This window comes from Apus apus, chromosome 3 (genome assembly GCF_020740795.1).
Source record: "Apus apus isolate bApuApu2 chromosome 3, bApuApu2.pri.cur, whole genome shotgun sequence".
NCBI lineage: Eukaryota > Metazoa > Chordata > Aves > Apodiformes > Apodidae > Apus > Apus apus.
In genome coordinates this window covers 80349006-80364020 of record NC_067284.1, presented here as the reverse complement: position 1 = coordinate 80364020, position 15015 = coordinate 80349006, and positions in this window count along the sequence as shown.

The following is a 15015-nucleotide window of genomic DNA, read 5'->3' as shown; positions in this document are numbered from 1 at the left end:
TGCATTCTTCCCTTAACTTACCTATTGCTACAGGCAATTTTGTCAGCTTGACACTTGCTCTTGAAGTGTCTGTGCTGATTAAAACAGCTCAACGGAACTCCTTCCTGAATTGAAGATTAGTCTTTTAATAAAGTCAGCCTAAACTGGAGCAAAAGTTAGCCCTTTTGCATTCTTGCAGTTGTGTATCAACACTTTGGAAGGGAGTAAAAAAGAAGCCCATCTGAAAGTGTGTATAGGGCAATGGTAAAGCTGTTAGAAGAAACTCCATAGAGAACAGAAATTTGATGGAAGTCACACATTAATGGTGCCTGCCTGAGTCAGGAAAAAAAACTGTAGTGTACTGGGAATGGTAGACCTTTGACCCATACACAAAAGCAGGTAACAGTATTGTGGGAGGAGTGGCAGGTTTTGGCAGTTTTTACTTCTCTGTTTATATGAACCTTATAAATTGCCCAATGTTCTTTGCAGGGTGCATTGCCATGCAAAGAGTGGTGGGAGATCTCATTCTAAAGACTTCAGTGGAACAGCTTTATGAGGAAGATCTACTTGCTTTTGAAGCAATTCTCTGTCTCGTATAGCGAGAAGGATTGCCCAGTTTGAGCTGTGTTTTGAATTCAAAAAAGGACTGACAAATGGCTGGTTTTCTTAGAAAAATGAAATGGATAGAGATGAGGTTGTAGGCTAAATGCGATTAAGCAGTTTCTCACCCTAACTGAAGTCGTAGAGAGAGTTTGAGTGTTCAGCAGAGGTTACTAAGATTTAGTGCACTGATGGGTAGAAAAGCACGTTTTAGTTGAGTCTATTGTAATTTCAGGAGAAAAAAAGATATTTTTACTTCCTTTCCACTGTCCACCATTTGTTATACAAGTTTATTGTATTTCACAAAATGGCATTTTAATATACTGTTAGTGGATAAAATTTTTGGAAAGTGCTTACAGCTAAAGCAATTTGGAAAATTACATTTTAACTACATCAATATATGTATGGATATTGTGGTAATTGTAGTAATTAGAATTCTGATATAATTCTGTGGTGAATGCTCAACAGAAGCAAGTAAACATAATCTTCCTGACCTGAAGAACAGAACTTTAATAGTTAACTCAAAAGAAAAGGGACATAAAGAAAAAGAAAATAATTTATTGGAACAGATGTAAGTTGATACTACTTTCAGGCACATATTTCAATTTTTTTTGCTCCTCAAAGATGTCAGCAAAATTTATAAATGAGATATCACATAAATTTTTGCTGCTGTCGTGACACAAAACAAATGGAGTCCAGTTAGCCACACTAGATGTGTGGTACACTGAGGTGTTGAATTATCCACCTGATAAAAGGAAAGTTAGTAACAGCAGTGCCAAATGAGAAGTGAATGTACTCTAATAATGGAATTCTTGAAGTAAGCATTTGGAATGGAAGATGCTTCCTTTGCACAGTAATGTTTTTGGTGGAGATATCATGTTAAAAGCGTGGCTTCATATATTTCTTTTAAAGGAATGCAGCTAGTACCATCAGCTTATACGTGGAAGTGTTACATTTAGTATTTCTAGAATGACAGCTATCATTGTCTTCTTCTGCATCCATACAAACTAGGACTAACACAACAGCTGAGATTAAAAAAACAAGTATTCATAAATTGCGACTGACTGTAAAAATACTAGAAAAAGTGGCTAATACAGTGCAACTGTATCATGGGAAATCTGGGGCTGGCCTAAATGATTGTAGTCCCATAGATGTCAAAGGTTGTCTGATAAAGGTTTGTTCAGCATAACCTTGGGAGTAGTCTTATTACATACATAAGAGTGGGTAATGCCCCAAAGGATTTAGGCAATAAAGCCTGACAAGTAACCATAAAAACTTTCTGTCACATCACACATCGTGTGTTCTGTGTACGCTAGGTGTGAAAAGCTTTTTTAGAGATAGTCAGATATTGAGGGTGAAAGTATATAGCTCTGGGACCACTGTATGAAAGCTAGGCTCTTTAGTCACCATGAACACAAAGATACTGACAGTCAGTAAAGAAATTAATAACTTTAGAAGGAACTCAACACTACATTTTCTTCCAAAAAATGTTGGGAGTTTCAAAGTACCATATTTCAGACCTCTTTTGGGCTTGGAGCATAAACATGATGCTGTTGAAAATTAATTCATTTATCTGTTCTTTCCAGTGGACCACAAAACAGTTATATGCAGCCCAAGCAGCTGCCATTGTCTTTTAAGCCGTGTGAGATTTTTATGTGTAGCAAACCCTTTTTAGGACTGTTTGAATAATGAAAATTCAAAAAGGAAAGGAGGTATCTGTTGATAGTCTTAATATTTTTTGTTATAAGGTACTATAAAGGTTATTGAAATTATAGATATTATTATAAAAGTTATAAGGTGTTATAAAAGCAATAGGAGCAGGAATTAGGAATAAGATAATATTTAAAATATTTAATGGTGATTTAGCAATTGGACAGCATTTAAAAAAGAAATTGAGTATCCAGTAGTCCCTCCAGGCACCTACCTCCAGATAGTAGAAAGGGGCCTACTGCAGAATCTGGACTGATGTGTTTGTGAACACATTTTTCTACCTTCATAGTTTATTGTCCTTCTTTGTAGTCTGTCACCTCTTCCTTTCCTGTCTGGGGGCTTTGGCGCAGTGGCATCACTTGATTTCCTTTCTGCACCTTCCTTCCTCCTGCTGGCTCTAATCCTATGGCCATCAGGAGTCTCAAGATGCCTACAGATATAATGAAGAATGCAGTGGGTATCCAAATCAACAAGCCTAGGTACCAGTAGATACTGGACCTCTGCACAGGCTAACATGTCCTGCATGGACATCTGGGTTTGTTTCTCTCAAGGAATAAGTCTCCCTTTGGAGGGAAGGCTTTCTGCTCCACTCTGCTTGATGGTGTCATTTACAGTTGTGAACCGTTGTGGCTTGTTAGCACAGTTTTCCCATGGTTGTAAGTATAGTAGGGAGAGGAAAAATGGGAAAGAGTTGATATGGATTTAATTGATGATGGGAATCTGGAAAATGTTGATAGGGCTGTGTGGACAAAGAGAAGCATGGAGGATCCAGTGATGGATAGATTACCTGGGAGTCTGGATGATGATTTGAAGGACTTCAGAAAACTAGGAACTGCCAGGAAAAAATTTGAGCACCTGGGAAGAGTGTGTCCAGCAGGTCAAGGGAGGTTCTCCTCCCGCTCTACTCTGCCCTAGTGAGACCCCATCTGGAGTATTGTGTCCAGGTCTGGGCTCCCCAGTTCAAGAGGGACAGGGTTTTACTTGAGAGAGTCCAACAGAGAGTGATGAGGATGTTTAAGAGACTGGAACACTTGTCTTATGAGGAAAGGCTAAGAGACCTGGGGCTGTTTAGTTCTGAGAAGAGAAGACTGAGGGGGGATCTTATTAAAGTATATAAACATCTGAAGGGTGAGTGTCAAGAAGGAGGGGCCAGTCTCTTTCCAGTAGTGTCCTGTGATGGACAAGGGGCAATGGATGCAAGATAGAGCACAGGAAGTTCCACCTCAACATGAGGAAGAACTTCTTTACTGTGATGGTTATCAAGCACTGGCACAGGCTATCCAGAGATTTTGTGGAGTCTCCTTCGCTGGAGACTTTCAAGACCTGTCTGGATGCCTTTTTGAGTGACCTGCCCTAGGTGGTCCTGCTCTGGCAGGGGGGTCAGACTCTATGGTCTCCAGAGGTTCCTTTCAACCCCTACCATTCTGTGATTCTGTGAATTTTTTTTTTTTTAGTTTTAGAGGAGATTGAGTGGAGTAGGAGCCTATACCTTCAGCCAGCTATAGTTATGAAAAATAGGGGCAATTTTTTTTTTATTAATGCTAAATATTTCTTTAAAAATATCTTTACAGGCAGAGAGGGAGAGAAACTGTATCTGGTCTAGCTGTGTTTACAGGCTCTATTTTTTTTGGTTATTCTTCTGAAACACCCAATGAATGCATGAATCATATGTTGGTAGTTACCCCGACTGCCCTACTAGTAATTGGCTGTATTCATCTCCCACAGCTGCAAAATCTGGAAAGGGTTAACTAATGGCCTAATTATCTTCCTCATCTGTGCTCATCAGGCAGAAATAGCTGCTTGTAAAAAAAAAAAAAAAAAAAAAAAAGTCAGGAGAGTAGAACCTGAAGCTAAAGCAAGGTGTAGGCTAGCTTCAGAAAGAGGAACAAGAGGTTGAAGAGACTGCTGTGCAGGTGAGAGGAAACAAGAGAGAAAGAGTCAGTTCAAAACCTTTGCTTGACTTTAACCTGCATGATTTAGAAATGGGTGGTATTTAGAGGCCTTGTGTCTATTTGCTAACAAAATGTTAATTTGATAGGTGTTCCACTTTACTCTGATCACATTCAGGGTATGGCATAGCTGGGAATGTCTCCAGCAGTGAATGGTGGGCCAGTAGTAGCAGAGAAACAGCTGTGCTGGACCTGAACCCATGTAACCCTGTGAAAGCTGATTGTAGGTAGGTGATGCTTGCTATTTGCTCAAAATAGGGGAAACCCCATCATCTTCCAGATCATGTGTGACCTCTTGGGCTTGGTGGATGGGGAGCTGAATATGCAGCAGCAAGGGTTCAAGGCGACTAGCCACCTCATGGGCTGCAGTAGCAAGGGTGTAGGTAACAGGCTGAAGAAAATGTTAATACTCCTCTGGCACTTGTGATACTATGTTTGCAGCAATGGTTGCAGTGGCTCCCTGATACACAAAGAAGAGGAAATTAAACTGCAGCAAGTCCAGTGCAGGCCACCGAGCTGGCCAGAGGTCTGGAGATTACAGCATATGGGGAGAGGTTGAGATGCAGGTTCAGCTTTGAAAGGAGGGCAAAGGTGAAAAATTAGGGCTGTCTTCAGCTACCTTATGGGAGGGTATGGAGGAGACAGAGTCAGAAACATCTTGTGAATATGCAGTACTAACACAAGAGGCAATGGACTTAAGTTGCGATGCAGGAAAATCCAATTAGATACGAAGAGGTGTTTGCTGGTCAAGGAGTGTGGTCAAAACACTGGAATGAGAGCCCAGAGAAGTTGTGCAGTCTCCACTCATTGAAAATTTTAAAACTTGCCTTGACAAGACTTTCAGTGGCTTGAACTCACTGGTCTTTTGAGTGAGGTGCTGGACCAGGCAACTGCTAGAGGTCATATTCTGTGATACTGTGCATCAGTGCAAATCCTAGCCCACCATTGCATACTCTGACAGTGAGATGCAGTCTTTCCCTAACTTAGGGGCATTTCATAAACAAGTCTGTTCCAGAGGATAATGGAGCTATTAGTGAAAATCAGTGTCTCTTTATGAAGATCTAACATTGACAGGGAATCTAGATTATATTTCTAGATCAAACCATAAAAAGGGAAGCTGAAGGGAAGGCAAGGAATGATACATTGTAGCTATTATAATATTTGGATTTTTGTGCAGCATTTGATACAGTGTTTCACAGAGTGATATTTACTTTATTTATTTAAATTAGGGTCAATAGCTGATTGAGTTCTGAATACTCGGAATAAAAACTTCTTCAGAGACTGGGAATAAATTTAAAGATCTATTTCTGCAGCTGGGCCTTTACAAGATGCATAAAGCTAGTTCTACTCATATGTAACTCCCCTATTTGGGTGGGAAAAGATGATATAACAGTTACAATAATTATTGTGATAAAATGTGATCCTGGAGCAGGGTTGGACTTTTTCCCCCTCAATCACTGATGCCTGTGTTTTGTTTGTGTTCCTGGTATCTTAATTTTTTCAATAAGTTGTCTTCACTAATTTCCTTCAAGTGGGTGTAAGCACATACTAATGACATTAAGAGATTATATGAAATTGAAGTGAATCACATGCATGACTGAACGTAGAAGGAGAAGGACAAAGTGAACTAATAAATACATAAATTAACAATATGATGGTCCACTTGGTAAAAGCTATATGAAGGTCTGAGAAAAAAGAATCCAAAGCTCAGGTAATCAAAAAGGAGTTAGAGAGTGAGAGGCTGAAAGTATTTCTTGACAGGAGATATATTTTTGCAGTGTGTAAAAGTGTTGCTTTTAGATTACAAATGTGTGCTTGTGCACAAATGAATAGACGGCAGAAGGATTATGCTTGTTCTGGACAGCATAACCACAGCATGAACACTCCTCCGTTTTCCAGGGAGCACATGATGTGCTTTTTGGGATCCTGACCTCTCACTGGTTTTTCTTTATCAGATGTTCTTGTGTTCTTAGTTTTGCATTTCTCCTTTAAGTTCTTTCTTATGTATTGATAATTCTTTAGCACTGAGCTGAACCTCTTATGTCTGTTACAGATGGACAGCCATGGTACAGAGTAACAAGTTGAGAGGGAGAGAAAGTTGTTATTACATATCTCCGTAGTCTCATGTGCCACCTAAGTAGTCAGTGTCTCAAACTAATGAAACAAAAGTTTTCATTTATTTTATGAGACCAAGGTTCCTTCTCTCAGTCACAAAGCTTTCCTCCTCACTGTGGTTTGTGGGTGTCTTCTGTGCCTTCTGACTGAGGGCTGTTGCTAAACTGCCAGAATGCCCTTGCGGGCATCAGTGCAGGTCAGAAAAGAGGCCTTCTTGCAAAGGTTTGCCTTAGCTATGCGGTGAGTGCAGCTGGGAAAAAATGAAGATAAAATTTCTGTGTTTCTCTCAAAAGGACCCTTTAAAGATTATGCAGGTTGTGATTCATGCTTCTGCACTTCTCTGCCCAAATAGCTGGAAGGCTGAAAATATTCTCAGTTGTACTATCCATCCCTAAGACTAGGCAGCTTTTGTAAAAGGATCACATGTGCCCTTGATTGCTGCCACCTTCCTTCGTTCTCAAGCAAATGTGTTCTAAGCATTATGTGGCAACTTCTCTTTGTAGTTGTCAGAGACAACTAATGAACATGTCTGCTTTGGTAGTTAGGGTGGTATGTCTGCAACTTGTAGAGAAATAAGAGTGTCAGTAATTACCAGAAGAATTGTTTTCTTTACGAAGAAAAGATGCCTGGTGACTGATGGATATCTGCCTTGGAGATTTCTTTCTTTCCTTTCCCCTCAGCTCTGTTTCCACACTGTGGACTTTTTTGGCCTTAGCTCTTTGATAGCTTCAGATAAAATTTCTTTTCTCTCTTAGGAACCGTTATTGTGCAACATGGATGAGGTACTGGCATTATTTTGCAGTAAGGAGTGCAAATGCCTTAGGATAGACGAAAAAAAGAAACCATGCAGGTAAAAGGTGTTAGTTTCCCTGATCAGATTATTGAGGTTAAATATGGCAAGCATTAATTGTGCTGTATTATTGAAGAGATGCTCCTGCACTCTGAAGAGATTTGTCTGTTCTGTGGTGTTTCTCCACAGAGGGCTCTTCAGTACTTGAGAATACTTACTGTCAGGCTCTTCAGCCTTTAGGATGATTAAACTTTCTTTGTACCTCTTGAAGAGGAAAAGATGAAATGTAGTACAGAGCAAAATAGAGTTTTTATTTTTAGGAGGCTAATTATGTGGCTGTCAGCCTAACAAAATGCCATTCAGCATGTACTTGTTTGGCCCCTATTAAGATATTATTTAGACCCTCATAATTGGTAATTATCTCCTTAAGCCTTAGAGGCCCAGCAGAATTACTCAGAAGTCACACATGCCATTTCTTGTGAGGTGTAGTTTGCAAAGATGAGGCTGAGTTCTTTTATTTCCTGCGTTGCAACAGAGAACTTCAGCTTACCATTTGTCAGTCTGTGCAGTCTCCTGTCACCTGCATGCATTTTCTCCTCTGCTTGGTGTGAGTAAACTTTAATATGACTTTTTTTTTTTTTGTATAAACAATCTGACAAACCAGACTATTGTTGTTTTGAACAGCTTGAATATGACCTGATTATGTATCATAAGATCTTAAAGTTTGCTTCAGCTCATTTAAACTGCTGTTAGTAGCCCTGTTGAAGACAGTAGGCCACTTGGGATACCTGGAATATTTACCTAATACATTCTTTGCTATTGCATGGGATAGGCCTAGGGACGTTAGTGGTGCCTTTCCCTTAATATCTTGCTGTAGTTCATAATATTTGTAGTTTTGGTCTTTTACTACTGAGAGCAAAGTTCTTAGGAGGTTAAGTGTTCATGGTCGTTGGGATGCTTGGATGCATTAAGAATGCCCACTTTTTGTTCCCTTCTGAGCTGCAGAATGAAATTTGGAACATAAGCAAACTCATTTGTCCTGGTGGTATATTTTGCCTAAGTCAATGAGTCTGCAGTTGACAATGGAGCTTAATTTCAGACTATATTACTACTTTATAATCAGCCGTTGGAGTAGGATAAGGCTTGCTAACAAGAAAAGCAATTAACTTTACAGATGAATATCTTTTTCTAAATTAGAGTTACATCACTATGGCTATGGAACTGTAAACAGCACTATAATCTGTGTTCATCTGCACAATCCAAACTTAATGATGTAGCTGAAAGGAATAATTCAGAGTGAGGGGACAAATATTTAAGACCTGTCTGAACAGGATTGCTTTATGTCTGAGAGTTTTGGCAGGAATGTTCCAAGATTTTTCTAGGAAAATGAACTAGACTGATTTAGAAACCATTACATTTAGAAACCTACTTCACAGCAGACTGCATATGCAACAGCATTAGTTGCTACTGCTGGGAAGTGGCTTAACAAGGAATAAAAAGACGCTGTGTCAGTGTGTCACTAAGAAACCCTTCTTGCCTAAAAATAAATAAAAATCGACTGAACTGTTAGATTGTTACTGTTTGAATAACCTTCCTGCCTTCCCTCTGAGCTTTTAAACATGTTTGGGAGGTGGTTGGCTTCACCAATTTGGGAAAAACAGCTATGGCTATTGCTGCACAGGCTAACATCTTTGCAAGACTTAGCAACCAAATATAACATCGTGTATCTACAGACAGAGAGGCACAGCTCTTCTGTATGTTTTTGTTGTGTAGATGTAGAATTTCAAAGACAGAAATAAGAAGTAACAAATGTAAGCTAAGTAATCAGCCATCTGGAAATCTGGGTAGTGCCAAAATTCAGAGTGCAAATGCCATGGTCTTAAACTTGCATAAATCCAGCAATGGCAGCCTAAGGAAAACTGTGTTCTGTATAGAGAACTATATTTCTCCAAATCAGGGGAGCCCTTCTCTCTGTGGGTTCTGCTCTGTGTGTCATTCATTTGCCTTCTCTGCTTGTGTAAGGTGTACTGAGAGAGATGGCTGCTTGAGAGACTGACCTTTCTTCAAGGCTTCTCTCCTGGGTCTGCTGAGGGACAAACTAATGCAGAGCACTCACTGTTTTAATTTTAATTTTAATTTTTTTAAGCTTAGGTGGAAATTAAGGGTCAGAGGGAGTATTGCCACCATAATTGCCATTAGGAAAATCCTTTGCTAAGGATTTGCAAGGTAGGTAACCCTGGAAGTGAGAGTTTTGAGATATACATCACACAAGAAGACTAACTGCTTGTACCAACCCTGGATTCTGCTCTGGATCTAAACATCCAGGAGTTGAGCAAAACAAACTCAGGATTTCAGACTGCAGATCTTTTCCTGGACCTGGGCCAAATCAATTTCTTTTGAGAACATAGTGCTTGAGATATTGTAGCCAAAACCTTCACACTTCTATTAAACCATAAAATTATATTTCTCCCTCTGGGAAGTACATGGATTCTTAATATGTCCGTATTATATAAGTTCTGTTAATTTGCAATTAAATCAACATAGCTCTTAAAGATCTATTTTAATGTATCCTAACCACCTATTGAAAGTACTTTGTAGTTTGATTTTATTGCAATTATACCATGTCAAAAAATAGCAATTGAATGACTTGATTTTATACTTATTAAAGTCTTAAACCTTTTTATTGCAAATTCAAATAGAAAAGTACAATAATTAGTACTTTTTTGGTTGTATAATTTAAAATTATGTAAATTACACAGCTACTAAACTACTCTGAGTGGAATATATGGCCAATTTATTTTTAACTAAAAGACAATGAGTAGTCCATTATGTATAAGGATATTTGAGATGCATAATCTGGAGTTTCATTAAACCTCAAGAGCTTCTTTGCATTGGAAATTTCTGAATTTGAAAACAAAAGATAAACTGTTGTGTTTCCAATGGAAAATATGTTGGTATAGCTCAAGTAGGACAAACAACCCAGGGCTATCTTGCTAGTCTGCAATGCAACCTGGAGTGGAAGAGGTTGGAGGACATCAGAGGAACTGGCTGTAGGGTGCTGAGTCCATATTGCTAGAGCTCCTCATGACCAAACATCACTGGCAAGCAGATGCACAAGGGTTCTCACTTTTATTTTGCTCTGGTCTTTTCTCCTACAGAATAACTGTGGTGCAGGATGGCAAAAATGGCTGTCCCAGCCTGGCATGGTAGATTTCCCGGGGTAATGAGAATTCTTCACTGACAAGCTTTGAACAGTTCTGTTCTTCTCTGATCCCAAATGTGCTGGACATTGGTAGTAGCTGTTTGTCATGCATGCAGCATGGCAGGACTTAAGACTGGGGGATGCTTTGAAACAGCAGTTTTTTTACAAGAATTTGAAAGGTTTAAAATCTAGTTTTGTCCTGTTGTGAAATAAGCAAAATGAAGCCTTTAATAAAACATTTCCTAGCAAGCAAAACCTTTACAACTGGACAGTTGAGATACTGAGTGGGAGAGTGGGTAGGATCTTTAGGTTTTAAGGAATAATTGTAAGATGTCTTGCACTGATTTAGATTCCTTTCTATCTTTCTCAGAGCCTAGCTGAGGTAGAAAAGAAAAAGCATGTTTGATGGAGAAAAGTGCTGTTGCAGGGATTTTGGCTAAAATTCAACCTGCCTGAGATCACTGTAAATTCTGTGGGATATGGTCTCAAGGCTGTCTTTCCCAGATATATTAAGTCTGGATTAAGGGTACCCACCGAGAATCAAAACTGCAGAGCTACATAATGGAAAGTACTTATAATATTAACTTGCTCTGCCAATTGAACTACTCAAAATTTTAACAGGGTAAATATGTAATACGTCCCAGGACTTCTGGATTAGATGTTGCCTTTGTGCACCACTTGAACTTTACTGAGTCTATATTTTCAGCTCCTGGAGTAAAGGAAGAATATATGCCAACTTGTTCACCAAAAAAGCAACTGCATGTCCTTGCCTGATCAGGATCTATAATGTCACCATACTAGTGCATGGATTAATTATTCTGGAGCCCTGTGGTCTTCAGCAGAGTATGGCAGCCAGTAGATACACCTATAAATTCTTCTTGCAGTGTCCTGGGACTGAGAAGAGATGTGAGAACTTGTACCATAATGCTCTGTCCATGCACTTATGATAACTTAGCTCCTTGTGTCAACAGCCACATTTGCCAGAAAAAAACATACTGCTGAGTTTCTGATTACTTAACTATTTTGCTAAGTGATAGGAAAAATGTGTTTCATTTATTCTGTGGGAAAAAGAAAAAGGTCAAGTCAGCTTAAAAGTTATAAGTAAATACAGAGGATGAAAAAGAGGTAATTGTCTTTAACACATGATTTGTCAGTAAATCTGAGTTGAAACTTACTCTTTAAAATACTAACTGGAGAGCAGGCAAAACTTTAACAGCTTCTTCCTTATCTATTATTCCTACTCTTCCTATCTTTCATAATTGATTTTACTTGTATAGATGTGTACCAGTTCTTTGCAGTATTTTTTTCTGGTCATAAATTAATGATTCAGGCTTACCTGTGACTTTGACACATGTAGTTTGGAACATTAAGGAAAAGTATGAATACACTGGGGGTTTAGCAGTTCTCTTTTCCTTTGTTCACTTGATGCATAAGAAGATAAATAAATCAGCTGAATTTATTTTGCAATATTTTCTCTGCAGAGCCTATGTGCTGTAGAACAGTTTGAGCTACTCCAGCTTTGCTCTTTTTGTAGCTTTTAACACCTTGTTCTGGCATTCTTGATATCTGGTACAACTCTATCTGCATTTTCATCTGTGTTCCTATTTGCCTCTAAGCATGAAAAGAAAAGATATATATTTGAAGGATGTTTCCTGTGAAATGCTGTGATATTTGTATGAATTTGTTTATCATAGGATTGACTAGTGTTGTTCAAGTACCTTAAAGTTCTGTTGACATTTTTGTCATAAACCTTAGTTTTCAGGCATTTCAAGCAGGGAAGTTTTTCAATAACACTAGGACTCGTACTTAATTTATGAATTACCACAAGCACTTGTGAAACTGTGTTGAACTTCTAAGATCTAAAGCAGCTTTTCAGTTTTAATTCTAAATGCTTTTAGTTTTAATTTACCTGTTAATGTTCAGTTAGTCTCAAAGACCTTGGGTAGTTCAGAGCTTGTTGTGATTCCCCCCCTCTACTATAAAAACACATCGTTTTCAGAAATAGCCAGAGCAAGTAATAGATTTTTAGGTAGTGATAGGAACACAATTTTTAGTTTTGCTCTCTATTTGGGTTATCTGAGGGGAAATTTTGTTGAGGTTTGAGGCACAAAAGAAAGATAATATTTTATCCAAGCATTTGCTTGAGAAAGAAAAGTGTGTGGCTTGTAGTAAGATTGCTTTGGTAAGGATACTAATGAATATAGTAAGCAATATCAGTCCCAACACTGAGCTTCAGAAAGGTCCATTTCTAGTCCCTTCCCAGCACTTATACTTCTCAGCACAACTCCTTTTAGTCAGTCCCTGCTCCGCCACACTCGTTGTTCTCTCCTATATTTTAGCTGATCTCATGTAGCACTGCATCAAATGCTTTTCTGAAGTACATATAGGTTGAATATACCATTTTCTCTTCTCCAAAAAATCAGTGCCAGTCCAAAGCATGTTATACCAAATCCTGACACCTCACTCTTGATTATCTCCTTGATATTTTTCTGTTATTCTTGGCAGATATGGCCAACTCCAACCCTGCAGATTTTTCTTGTTTTGTTTGAGCTGATTTCCAATGGAAGAGCTCCCCTGAGCATGAGTGTTTTAACCATATTTTCCCGTCGCTGAATGTCTCTTGAACTGCTTAAGGCTTTATCTAAAATAGTGAAAAAAGGCCTGAACTCATCCTGTACCCATACACCACGGCAGAGCTGACCATGTTGCAAAATCCAGTTTTACCTGATGTGATGGACAAGAGGCTGCTCCATGGGAGCTATCCTGGTCGTTATTTCTGTTTCTGCAATTTAGGAGGATAATGCTCCCAAAGACATCCACCTACAATGTCAAAGCCCTGCAATTTAACTTTATGTGCAGAGGAAGGAGGCTAAGAAGTTTTTGTATTTCTACTCAGTTGGAGTGGTACCTACCTTCTGCATGTGCAAGATTAAACTTGTGGTTGAATTGCTATGGCCATGAAAATTGGAGTCCTCAGGGCAAAGACTTGTCATTGCCATATCTCTTTGCTTGTCTCGATCAGTTGAAATCAATATAGCTGGTAAAAAAAATGAGTGGAGGGAGCAGCTGAAATGGGTCTCATGTTCGTTTCTTTAACAGTGAGACAGAAAAAACCTTGGGTATTGGTCAGCTGAAAGCTGTAATGCTACCTTGCCCGCTCTTAAACCTAAAATAGTTTTCTGGCAAGTGTCCTGTCTGAGTGTTGTGCTGAAGTTAATTCATTTTGTATCCAAAGTTGTAAACAGCTCAGTCCTGTGACAAAGAGATGTCTGAGTGGAGCCTTTGGGCATGCTTACTCTTGCACATTTGGGTGTTTGCTAGGCGTGGCTCAACAAGGGAGATGGCAACCTCCATCCTTCTCTCTTCCCTTTGCTCAGTGGAGGGGAGGCAGTGGAAAGCGTAAAGTCCCCCCAGAGTCTGGGTAATGGCTAGTTACATACTGCTTGGAAGACAAGTTGACAGGTTCCTTGTTCTTCCCCATCAGCCAGCAGACTGAGTTGGATATGAGTGCAGCTGCATGCACTGTAATATCTCCAGTGTAAGCCTTCTATAGGTGCCCTGGGATGCTTTTACTGCTAGAGGCATACTGGCTTCGTGGAAGTTGTGTAGCTGAGTGCTTCTCCCCATGGAGAGGCTGCTGGCTGAAATAGTTTAGCTGCTTGTGCTATGAGCTATTTTTTATAAACTTGACATAATTACGTTTCAGCTGTTGCTGTGGGTCTTTTTTTCACTGTGCACCTTGTGTGTAATATTAGGGAGAAAAGAAGGGCGTAGGGGGTGGATAAGGACTGATTTGTGCTGTTATTTGACTTGCGATGGGGAGTAGATGTGAGAGACTTGCCCTGAGGTGCCAGGTCTTCTATTCCTTCTCTCCATGCCCCAAAAGTGCAATTACCTCAAAGTGTTTGGGATGATGCCAGTGGCATGTGTTTCCTGGTAAACAGTGTTACTTCAATAACATTTGTGCTATAATTTTAAATACCAGCATAGCTTTGGGGCAGCAGTCAATTAAGATAATTTGCTATTTTTTTGTAGGGATTGAGAGATTAGCAGTTTGCAGTGCTTTCCTGTGCCTTGCTCGCTGTAAGATCTCAGCTTAGTTTAATTAGTACATGGAAAAGAACATGCGGTGCCAGGTCAGTTCATGATGGATCAATTCTTAAGGGCTGTGATTTAAATCAGACTGGTTATTTAGTCTTCTGAAACTTAGCAAGTGTTTGCTGTTAGTTAAAAGTTCCAGCATTTTGTAGCAAAGTATCTGTTAGCTATGGCTAGAATTCCTTTCTTTGCAATTTGTCAGCTTGTTTGCAGTAAGACTGGTTGTGTGACATGCAACTGATTGAAGTCATTATAATAGTGTAGATGTTAAAGTCACCTGTTCTTTCCTAGGTGTCAGATGTCTCGGTAAATCATTAGTCTGTACATTTTTAACTAATAATGCAGTACTGTAACATATCAGGGCCTCAAGAAATAACCACTGAAAAAGAGATCTTTTAGATTTCTGAGCCTTCCTCCTGCTGTCTTATGATTCACCTGTGATCAGGTTACAAGTTTCTTCACCTGCGACACCCCAAAGCTGGTAGTATCTCTTCTTACAGTTTACTCACGTATATTTATCCTGATCTGCTTGTGTTTTCATACCAGTTGTTTTATGTGCAAGAAAAGCCATT